The sequence below is a fragment of the Schistocerca nitens genome, chromosome 5 (assembly GCF_023898315.1).
Source record: "Schistocerca nitens isolate TAMUIC-IGC-003100 chromosome 5, iqSchNite1.1, whole genome shotgun sequence".
NCBI lineage: Eukaryota > Metazoa > Arthropoda > Insecta > Orthoptera > Acrididae > Schistocerca > Schistocerca nitens.
The window spans coordinates 745,148,102-745,160,819 of record NC_064618.1 but is presented as its reverse complement, the minus strand read 5'-3'; positions in this window follow the sequence as shown (position 1 = coordinate 745,160,819).

The window sequence follows — 12,718 nt, the reverse complement described above, 5'->3', positions numbered from 1 at the left end:
CTGCAGCCGAACAGCATTGCTAGTGCCTCGCAATTCACGGGCAGATTCGAACTAACTCCGAACACACGACAACCGAGGAGTAATAGCAGTCAGCAAAGATAACACGCCAGGGCTTATATCGATAAGCGCCGCTGCTGCCGCTCACGGGGAGGCAAAGCAGCAACTCAGTGACAACAGAAATTGAAACACAACGAGGTGGCAACATGGTAAAAAAATAAAACAAGATGTAAAACCAGAGATGGCACGAACACGAGCCACGCACGGCTCAATACTAGTCGATTCCTTGCAGCAGTCTTCACGAAGCATAGCTGCAACCCTGATTTATCAAAGTTAAGCTTCGGGACGTGAGGGAACAGGAAGGGACAAAGCAGTGGTTAGATGCGAGGGGTAGTCATAAAGCTTTACACTCAGGTGACGTAAGTCATGGGATACAATATCCTGTCGGACCTCCTTTTGCCCGGAGTATTGTAGCAACTCGAGGCCATTGGAAGCCCCCTGCAGAAATACTGAGCCGTGCTGCCTCTATAGCCGTCCACATTAGGGAAAGTGTTGCCGGTGCAGGATTTTTTGCACGAACTAACTGTTGTGTCTAGACAAGACAGCCTAGACACAATGAGAGGAAGCCGAAAGGCACGCGCTTAAATTCACGCAGGCTGGCGTGAGGTCTGAAACAGGATACGTAATGAATGCTATAAAGAAAAGTACGCAGCTTCTGGAATACTTTAATCCACATTTGTAGAACATCGCTCTTGATGATACATTAATAGAATCTCAATATCAGTTGAATACGGCGCCTTGCTAGGTCGTAGCAAATGTAGCCGAAGGCTATGCTAACTATCGTCTCGGCAAATGAGAGCGTATTTCTCAGTGATCCATCTGTGGCTAAGTCGGCTGTACAACTGGGGCGAGTGCCAGGACGTCTCTCTAGACCTGCCGTGTGGTGGCGCTCGGTCTGCTATCACTGACAGTGGCGACACGCGGGTCCGCCGTATACTAACGGACCGCGGCCGATTTAAAGGCTACCACCTAGCAAGTGTGGTGTCTGGCGGTGACACCACACTAACCTCTCGATTATGTTCCATGTTCGATGGGATTCATGTCGAGTTATATGAGTGGCCAAATCATTCGTTCAAATTGTCCAAAATTTTCTTCAAACCAGTCGCGAAAAATTGTGGTTCCCTGTCATGGTACAATGTCATCCACGAAAATTCCATCATGTTTGGGAACATGAAATTCATTAATAGCTCCAGTAGCCGAACATAACCCTTTCCCTTCAATTATCGATTCAGCTGCATGGGGAGACCCAGTGTATTCCACGTAAACACAGCCCACACTATTATGGAACCACCACCAGCTTGCACAGTGCCTTATTGACAACTTGGGCCCATGGCATCATGGGGTCTGCGCCACACTCGAACCCTACCATGAGGTCTTACCAACTGAAATCGGGAGTCGCATGACCAAGCCACGGTTTTTCAGTCGTCTAGGGTCCAAAAGATATGGTCACGAGCTCAGAAGAGGCGCTGCAGGCGATGTCGTGCTGTTAGCAAAGGCACTTGCGTCATTCGTCTGCTGCCATAACCCATTAACGCCAGATTTCGCCGCACCATCATAACGGATGTGTTCGTTGTACGTTCTACAGGTGATTATTGGACGCAGTCTTGCTTGTCTATTACCACTGATAACTCTACGCAAACGTCGCTGCTCTTGGTCGTTAAGTGTAGGCCATCGTCCACTGCGTTGCCCATGGTGGGAGGTAACCCCTGAAATTTGGTATTCTCGGCACACTCTTGATTCTTTGGATCTCGGAATACTTCATTCCCTAATGATTTCCGAAGTGGAATGACCCACGCGTTCAAAATTCTCGTCGTGCGGTCATAATCACGTCGGACACAAATGACAGAAGAAGTGATAGAAGAAGAAACAGGAGTCGATTTAGAAGAGATAGGGGATCCAGTATTAGAATCGGAATTTAAAAGAGCTTTGGAGGACTTACGGTCAAATAAGGCAGAAGGGATAGATAACATTCCATCAGAATTTCTAAAATCATTGGGGGAAGTGGCAACAAAACGAGTATTCACGTTGGTGTGTAGAATATATGAGTCTGGCGACATACCATCTGACTTTCGGAAAAGCATCATCCACAAAATTCCGAAGACGGCAAGAGCTGACAAGGGCGAGAATTATCGCACAATCAGCTTAACAGTTCATGCATCGAAGCTGCTTACAAGAATAATATACAGAAGAATGGAAAAGAAAATTGAGAATGCGCTAGGTGACGATCGGTTTGGCTTTAGGAAAAGTAAAGGGACGAGAGAGGCTATTCTGACGTTACGGCTAATAATGGAAGCAAGGCTAAAGAAAAATCAAGACACTTTCATAGGATTTGTCGACCTGGAAAAAGCGTTCGACAATATAAAATGGTGCAAGCTGTTCGAGATTCTGAAAAAAAGTAGGGGTAAGCTATAGGGAGAGACGGGTCATATACAATATGTACAACAACCAAGAGGGAATAATAAGAATGGACGATCAAGAACGAAGTGTTCGTATTAAGAAGGGTGTAAGACAAGGCTGTAGCCTTTCGCCCCTACTCTTCAATCTGTACATCGAGGAAGCAATGATGGAAATAAAAGAAAGGTTCAGGAGTGGAATTAAAATACAAGGTGAAAGGATATCAATGATACGATTCGCTGATGACATTGCTATCCTGAGTGAAAGTGAAGAAGAATTAAATGATCTGCTGAACGGAATGAACAGTCTAATGAGTACACAGTATGGTTTGAGAGTAAATCGGAGAAAGACGAAGGTAATGAGAAGTAGTAGAAATGAGAACAGCGAGAAACTTAACATCAGGATTGATGGTCACGAAGTCAATGAAGTTAAGGAATTCTGCTACCTAGGCAGTAAAATAAAGAATGACGGACGGAGCAAGGAGGACATCAAAAGCAGACTCGCTATGGTAAAAAAGGCATTTCTGGCCAAGAGAAGTCTACTAATATCAAATACCGGCCTTAATTGGAGGAAGAAATTTCTGAGGATGTACGTCTGGAGTACAGCATTGTATGGTAGTGAAACATGGACTGTGGGAAAACCGGAACAGAAGAGAATGGAAGCATTTGAGATGTGGTGCTATAGACGAATGTTGAAAATTAGGTGGACTGATAAGGTAAGGAATGAGGAGGTTCTATGCAGAATCGGAGAGGAAAGGAATATGTGGAAAACACTGATAAGGAGAAGGGACAGGATGATAGGACATCTGCTAAGACTTGAGGGAATGACTTCCATGGTACTAGAGGGAGCTGTAGAGGGCAAAAACTGTAGGGGAAGACAGAGATTGGAATACGTCAAGCAAATAATTGAGGACGTAGGTTGCAAGTGCTACTCTGAGATGAAAAGGTTAGCACAGGAAAGGAATTCGTGGCGGGCCGCATCAAACCAGTCAGTAGACTGCTGACCAAAAAAGAAAACAAATGACAGCTTTGCAAACGCGCTGCCCTTTTGTACTTGTTTAAGCGATACTAACGCCATCTGTATACGTGCGTATTGCTATCCCATGACTTTTGTCACCTGTATCATCACACAGAAAAACTTGTTAATGCTTATTGCTTTTTATTGCCAGCAGTCTTGCTTTTTTATTCGGAGCCCATAAGCAAAGATGGCTATCTACAATGTTAACTATGAACAGTGCGAAATAGTGTAGGTGAGTAGGAGGAATACAGGACGCGGAAGTCAGTACACAGAGCTGCAAGAATAGCTCTAAACTGGCACCATGTGGAGTCGAACTGAGCCTGGGTGACAGATACGTGTGTGGCTTTCCATGTGGTCTCAACTTTGTGCCAGAATTCATCAATCGTAGAGGCAGTCGATCGGTGGCGTTCAGTCCCTCAGCAACTCACGAGCAGATGTTTTTAGTGAGGGTAGTTTCCGGCTGGGCTATGTGCGGGCAGTTGGTCGGTTGGCGTGGAGCAGCGAGGAAAACTCCGTGGCGTGTAGTTTGGCAGGGTCCGCTGGCGGTCTCTATGCAGTGTTGGAGTGTGTGGTGCTGTTCCCATTGCTACGAGGTTTGTGGCTCACCGATCCTGGACGTGAAAGTTAAGTTTTGACTTAATCTACCAGGAAGTCACTACTGTTCACATTGTGTCGTTTGGTGTTCGTTGTCGGCTGTTGGGATATTCCCGCGAGCAACAATGTGTGTTTTCAAGTTGCCGAATTTTAGCCACCCTCTGGTGGAGTTTAACTGCATTTGGTTATTTTAAATGAAGTGCACCAGCGGAATCTTCTGCCTTGTGGCCGTTAACGTTCTGGTTACCTGTCCAGGCTGTGACGTAAATTCAGGCAGTGTATTTTCCTCATCGTGTTGTCGCTGTCCAGCGCGGTGTATAGTTTGACAGCTCAATGTATAATTGGTTGTGGGCGCCAATACCTTCTACGTTGTTCCATTGAACTCCCTGTTGTGTGCTGGTCAGGTGAAGCGGAGGTCATCATGTCAATGGGTCCGTTGACTGTCTGTCGGCTGGGTTGTTTGTACTTGTATGGCTTCTAGCCGATTTTTAGATTAAGGTTGTTTTGGCCTTAAGGCATCTGATGGTTTGGGCCTTCAGCCTAATTTAAGAACTGTTTTATGTAAAGACTTTGGCATTTTAAAAATCAATGTTATTGAGTTTTAAGTGTTGGGCCATCAGCCGATTTTGAATTTAAGTTGTTTGCTCTTAAAGTGTCATATTCTTTAGGCCTTCAGCTTAATTAAGGAACTGTTTCAAGATAAGGCTTTGGCTTTCTATTTTCTAATTTTAGTTGAGCTGTACGGCGCATTCAGCCGCTAATAAAGTTAACTAAAGCTGCGTTTTTTTAAAAAAAATTTCTTGGGCCTTGTAATGTTTGATCAGAAGAAAGGTTGTATGTTCGGGAGTAACTGACAGCCGCTAATTTTGGCCCCTTACCGCAGCTTAAACTAACTGTCCTGTGGGTTTAGCAGGGCGTCTCACATTGTCCGTGTGCATTATTGGCTTGTTGTCGACGACCTGACTCGACGTATGTGAGGTCGCTGTGTGACGCTACACGGCCGGGAGAACAATATCTCCGTCCTTTCGAACGCCATTCGCATGGGTCTGTTAATATCCCGCTAGGTGTCGATGTTACTTGGCATGACGTCGTGAGATCCCGACCAACGTGGCCAGAAATGTGGTCGAACGGTAATGAGCTGTTTGGATAGGCAGCCATGCTGCCTCTGTTGAATTTCGATACGACTTGGTATACGTTTCTCGTTTTCACACGAGTCGTAACTCGATCTGGTCACAAAAAAATAAAAATAAAAAATGCTCTGACGCGCTACTTGAATGAGTAACTCGGTATTTAGTATTTCCTTACGCACCGAATGATAGTACAGCTTCTCCTTCCTACTTCGTGTTACTAGTGTCCTGGTGCGAGTAGTGTTGCTGCCTCGTGCCGGATCCCGTAAGAAAAGATGGCTATCCTTATACAGCGCCCTGCCTGATTCAGACGCCCCAGCTTTCTCTTCGCTTCTCTTCTCGTCTAATGAGCGACTGCCTACGGACGTGACGACGCAGGGCGCAGTTGCTCTCGGGTCCCGCGAGGCCGGTTCCACGTCTCCCCTGCGACAACTGCGCAGCAGCCAAAGGCGCATTGTCCCCCAGCCGGGACCTCTCCGCTATCTGTAGCGGCGGAGACAGCCTGTTCTGATAAGCGTCCAATTAATTTCGCTGGTTGCTACGCAACGGCCATTCCAGACTCGGAAGTCCAAGTCGTTGCTTACATAATCTCAGATGGGATGCTCTAAGATAATAGCGGATTTGCAGTACACAACTGTAGTCTGGAAATGGGCTTTGAGGAGACGCGCAACGGTCAAAAATGCAATTACATTTGCATCACGGAAGTTGGTTGTGAGAGGGATGGAGGAAATTTGTGACAGTCATAGTAGCAAAAGGAAATGCAATTCCTTCACGTTTAGACACGCCTGTGTTTCCGTTCGTCTGACATTAGGCACTTCGAAGCCAGCTTTCTCCAAAGACCTAGCAAACTTCGGCGGTAATTTTCACTAGTAAATCTGCTGGAAATGAGTAATCGCTCCACTCCTACTAATATCAGTGGCTGATCATCTCCAGTTGAGATAGGGCGCTCAGTGGAGGGTGAGGGAACACGCAAAGGTCGCAGGCCAAGGGAAGGAGCGTGATCGAATGAACTCTGATGTCTAACAAATGTCGTATCTTCCTGATCCTTCATCTAGGCACAATTTATCACATCTGAAGATCCTGTTCATTTATTTCCGCTTCGATTCTTCATTTTTTATAAGCTCACTTAATCTGTGGCATCCTTCCTAATACATCGCAAAGCCCCAATTCTCTTCGATTTTCTCAAAGTCTGTGACTCTTTTCTATTCACTGCCGTTGGAAGAGATATACATATTCAGTAATTTCTCCCTTAAATTAAAGTCTCTGTCTGACACTGGAAGACGTCTTATAGCGAGTAATGTCCACTCCACCCATGCTAATCGCTGCTTATAATTTATAGTTATTGCTTTCTCTGTTTTACGTTATTTCGCTTCCAATGTAGTAGAATTCATTCACTTCGTCTGTAACAACGTCCCCAGTTTTTAAGTTTATAGCTAATCTTATACCTGCTGCTCAACACTTTCGCCTTTCCTTCGTTTACTGCCAGTTTGTGTTCAGTAAACAGTTCATTCCATTCACCATATCCTGTGCTGCTTTATCACATTCCCAGAGGACAGCAATGTTATTCGGGAATTTTATTTCCTTTCATCACCAATTTTAATCCCACTTCACACGTTTATTTCATTTGATTCATTGATTCTTCGACATACAACCTGAACAGAATAAAACATTGCAGTAAGGACACAGCAATCAAAATATATTTTAGTTGATTAATCGACTGAGTTGTACTAATTTTTTGCAGAAATGAGATATTTAAAAGAGATGAATTCTCGAAAGCTATACACGTACGTGAATGATCTCTCCCGTCCGAATGCGCACAGACAGAACTGTTTTATGCTCAAGGCTCTGAGCACTATGGGACTTAACATCTATGGTCATCAGTCCCCTAGAACTTAGAACTACTTAAACCTAACTAACCTAAGGACATCACACAACACCGGTTTTATGCTCAAGTAAACTAAATTTGGAATCCTCTTAGAGTGTCGTCACTGGTTATAGTTTGGGGAGTATACAGTCAACGGTTCAAAAGCTTATTGCACGACAGATGAACCTGGCACTCAACATTTATTTTCATATTAAAGTGAAAGATTTTCTGATTCATTAAAATTTTAGGGATGTGACATAAATCGTCCTTTGTGACGAACTGGTTTCTAGAGCCGGCAAATGTAGTGCCTAGTTTCAGCATTGTAACCAAACCTTCAAGAAGTAAACAGCCCTTGAAAGCTTGTTCTCACACATATTACAGTGATCAACAGTCCAGGGGGACTGCACATGCTGCATGTGCCCGGTCGGCTAAACCACAGCAACAGTGTGGTCGTAAGCCTAACAGTTCGGAAGGAAGGCAGTCAGTTAAGAAACTGGATGAGGAAATGCGCATCTACTGCCGAAAATTACAGTCTCCTCTCCCACTAAGTTTTAAATAAAAACACATGGTAATTTTGTTACGCGCAAAAGTCCGTAAGAGTCGTTCCGCCGGCCGGTGTGGCCGAGTGGTTCTAGGCGCTTCAGTCTGGAACCCCGCGACCACTTCGGTCGCAGGTTCGAATCCTGCCTCGGGCATGGATGTGTGTGATGCCTTTAGGTTAGTTAGGTTTAAGTAGTTCTAAGTTCTAGGGGACTGATGACCTCAACTGTCCCATAGTGGTCAGAGCCATTTGAACCATTTGAGTCAGTCCCCTTAGTAGCGTTCACTAATCGCTAAAATGAAAAAGAACAAATAATAGTTACAAAACAAAACGGTCGCCTGTCCACTATCGTCAATTCCAATTATGGGGCGGGCATGTCATATTGTTTTTTATAAGTTATCGATCTGCACGTCAGAGAGAGAACAAGTTATGTTACTGTTAAACAATGTTTGGTTTTGCTGTGGCACAGTCTTTGCCTCTGCGCAATTTGATACATTATTAGTTGAAATGTGGTAACTGAGGTACGTATTCAGTAGTGCTCTGTTGACTTGTGATCGTATACGAGGTGCAACAATAAAGTAATGAGACTAATTTTCTTTGCAAGATGTGGCAACTCTGCAGTCTTGCGTAGGCACAATATCTTTGACCTTGGTCTTTAAGCTGCTGCTAGTCCAAACGGTACATCGATATAACTGCTCAGTCGTTAAGTTGTGCTGTAATAAGTTAACACGTGTTTGTGTGTCACGTCACGGAAATGGAACCGCATAATATTGCGCAAGGGTATGCCATTTCTTTTTGCGTTAAATTGGGTGAAAGCGCGACGACAATTTACGGTAAGCTTCAGAAGGCTCTTGGAGAGGAGGTTATGTCAAGAGCTCAAGTTTTTCGTTGGCATAAAATGTTTACTGAAGGCAGAACGAATGTTGAAGATGAAGACTGCAGTGGACGACCAGCAACCTCACATACAGATGTCAACTTGGGCAGGGTGCGTGAACTAGTACGATCTGATCGAAGATTATCCGTGAAAATGATTGCAGAAGAACTGAACATCAATCGAGAAACGGTTCGTCTAATAATAACTGAAGATCTTGGTAGGAGAAAGATTTGTGCAAAAATGGTCCCCAAAAATCTCACACCACAACAGCGAGAAACACGGAAAAATGTGGCAGCCGATCTGTTAGAGCAAACGGAAATCAATCCAGAATTGTTGAGCCGTGTTACCACTGGTTATGAAAGTTGGTTTTTTCAGTAACATCCAAAGACAAGACGCCAAATTTCGCAATGGTACTCAGAGAAATTACCCAGACCAAAAAAAGCTCGTATGTCAAAGTCAAAAGTGAAATGCTTGCTTGTGTACTTCTTTGATTCGAAAGGAATTGTTCATAAAGAGTTGGTGCCTCCTGGACAGTTAACCAATATTACTGCAAAGAAATTTTAGAAAGACTTCGTAACAGTGTTCTTTGTGTCCGTGCCAGCATTGCTGATAATTGGATTCTGCATCACGATAATGCGCCATCCCATACTGCTCTGTCAGTACAGCAATTTTTAACCTCAAAACAAATTTCAGTACTACCACAGCCACCTTATTCACCAGATATCGCTCCGTGCGACTTTTTTCTATTTCCAAGAGTCAAAACGGCGGTCAAGGTACGCCATTTTCAAAAAAGATGTCCAAAAAGTTGTGACGCGGGTCTTGGAGGAATTACAGATGAGTTCCAGAAATTTTACCATCAATGGCAGAAGAAAGTGTGTGCAATCAGAAGGGAACTACTTTGAAGGAAACAACACTAAATTTGACTAAAACGTAAGCAATATTTTTTCACTTCAGTCTCATTACTTTGTTGTCGCACCTCGTATGTTAGATGAAGAAAGATTTATTGTAAAGGACAGCATGGACGAACATGATGTATATATTGAAAAATGAAAAGTATATAAATTTCAAATAACGTCCTTCTCTCTTGTCGACTCTGGTAATATTCGGAATTGTGTGGATGACATTTTCCCGAAAGTCTGGTGGTATATCGCCAGCCTCATACATTCCACACACCAACCTGAATAATCGTTTTGTTCCCACTTCCCCCAACGATTTTAAAAATTCCGGTTGAATGTTTCCCGTCCCTTCTATCTTATTTGGTTTTAAGTTATTCCAAATTTTGATTATGATACTGGATCTCCTGTTCCTTTCTCATCGACTCCTGTTTTTTCTTCTATCACATCATAAGATAAGACGTCTCCCTCATAAGGCGCTCAATGTACTCCTTCCACCTATCTGCTCTCTCTTCAACATCACCTGACTCAATTGGACTACGTGCATTACCTTTGATTTAGTTCTGCTGATATTCGTCTTACGATATTTTATCAAGCTGTTCTTCTATGTAATCTCAAGCTGTTCTTCTATGTAATTTGCTGCCTCTGACAGAAATACAATGCAGTTAGTAAACCTTGAAGTTTTTATTTCTTCTCCCTCAACTTTAATCCCATTTCGAAATTTCCCCTTGCTTTTCTTTACTGCTTGCTCAGTGTACAAATTAAATAACTGTGGGATACCATACAACCCACTCTCATTCTCTTCACAACCGCTGATTCCCTTTCATGTAGTTCGACTCTAATAAACTGCAGTCTGGTTTCTGACTAAATCGTAAATAACCTTTCGCTTCCCATATTTTATTCCCACTGCTTAAGAATTTCAAAGAGCGTATTTCAGTCAGCTTTATCTGGAACTTTCTATGTGTTGTAAATTGTCACTCAGATTAATCATATTGAAGTTTTGAAGATGGCTGGGTATTTAGAGACCGTTTACAAAATAAAATTAACAACAATAGCAGCACTCGGTCGCAAAAGAGGAGTCTTTTGACCCAGGTTTCGGCACTGCTATGATTGCCTTCATCAGAAATAAAACTCTCAAAGCGGCCTATAATTACAAAATTACAGGAAAAAAATAATTTTTAAGTGTAAGTGTTAGCTAGTAGTACAAAAAAGAAACAGTATTTACATGTCACGTATTAAACTAAAAATCAATCGATAAAGCTTTAGTCACAATTTGTGAAACAGAATACATAAAAGGCAAGCCACTATGGGGTGCTCACATGTGTCGAGCTGCGGTAGCATCAGACTGAGGCGCCCTTGTAAGCAGTTGCGGGCAGGTGAACAAGAGTGCCACCTAGTAGCCGCAAATACAAACAGGCTACTTAACATTCAAAATCTAGACAGACGAATGCTACGATGAATATTATTTTGTACGTGAAGAAACTGTGGGAACACCTCGATCAGGCTGTTCTCGCCATGGATCCTCAAGCGAGAAATCTAGTGCAGCTGGCCACGGCAGTGGGGTCGCCATGGCTGCACATCATTGTCGGTACCTTCCAGAACCTCACTGACTCTCCACCCGCAGGTGTTGTTACGTCTTTGACGAATCTGGTTACAGATCTGTCGAATTTGTAAGTTGCATAGCGAGAAAGACAAATACATGGTCTCCACACCAAAGTGATCTACTTTTTGAGGAGGTTTAAGATTAGATTAGAGTAGTACTTGTTACATAGATCACGAATAAGACACTTCGTAATGATGTGGAGCGTGTCAGGTTAATAAGAGGTGTCTATACAAGATATTACATTACACAAAATATTACATGACACTTCATATTTTTAAATTTTTTTTTTTGTGGGGGTTGGGGAAATTACCCACTTACTATATCCAAAAATTCATCTAATGAGTAGAAGGAGTTGCCGTTAAGAAATTCTTTTAATTTCCTTTTAAATTCTATATGGCTATCTGTCAGACTTTTGATGCTATTAGGTAAGTGACCAAAGACTTTTGTGGCAGCATAATTTAACCCCTTCTGAGCGAAAGTTAAATTTAACCATGAGTAGTGAAGATCATCCTTTGTCCTAGTGTTGTTGCCATGTACACTGCTATTACTTTTGAATTCGTTCGGTTTGTTAATAACAAATTTCATAAATGAATATACATATTGTGAGGTTACAGTGAAGATCTCTAGCTCTTTAAATATGTAGGATGATCTTGGATGAGCTCCAGCAATTATTCTGATTACACGCTTTTGTGCAATGAACACTCTTTTACTCAATGATGAGTTACCCAAGAATATGATGCCATACGAAAGCAGAGAATGAAAATAGGCGTGGTAAGCTAATTTAGTGAGATGTTTATCGCCAAAATTTGCAATGACTCTAATAGCATAAGAAGCTGAACTCAAACGTTTCAGCAGATCTTCAGTGTGTTTTTTCCAGTTCAACCCCTCATTTAAAGATAGTATATCTTTCTGGGTTTCAGGTCTGAGTTTCCCGATGCGTGTAGAAAGACTCAAAGTTGCTGTCTAATTTTTATCAACGTTTGGCGCCTTTTCATCCATTCATTATTGTTCGTCTAAGCGAACATGGAGCCATTCACTAACTATGCTTTGGTACGCAGATTTTAATGTCCGTTCCAACGAAGTCCACACAAATCAGTTAGTCATGCTTCACGCTCATAAGGTTTCCAAAAAGCGCCTGAATCTGTATTCCTGCAAGGTGCAATTTACGCAGGTGATAAAGCCCAATGGCAAGCAACAGCGACATGCATTTTCTTGAGTAATGCTCAGCCGAATCGAGAGGAATCCTGCTTTCTTGTCAGGTGTAATGGGGGGGGGGGGGGGGCAGAGAATCCACACAGTAACTGGAAAAAGATGCGAGATAGGCCGAAAGCGAACGTTTGGTGTAGCCTCACATGCGACAAGTTAATTGGACCGTTCTTATTTGCTGAGGACATCGTCACTGGAATGAAGTACATGTTTGCTTTTCCCCAGGTTGAAGACATGCAGCCAAACTTTTGGTTTCAACGGCTCGGTGGTCGCTGAGCGTTCGGCTCAAAATGGCTCTGAGCACTATGGGACTCAACTGCTGTGGTCATAAGTCCCCTAGAACTTAGAACTACTTAAACCTAACTAACCTAAGGACAACACACAACACCCAGCCATCACGAGGCAGAGAAAATCCCTGACCCCGCCGGGAATCGAACCCGGGAACCCGGGCGTGGGAAGCGAGAACGCTACCGCACGACCACGAGATGCGGGCGTGAGCGTTCGGAAAACGCTCAATTGAACATTTCCAGAAACCTGTATTGGACGTG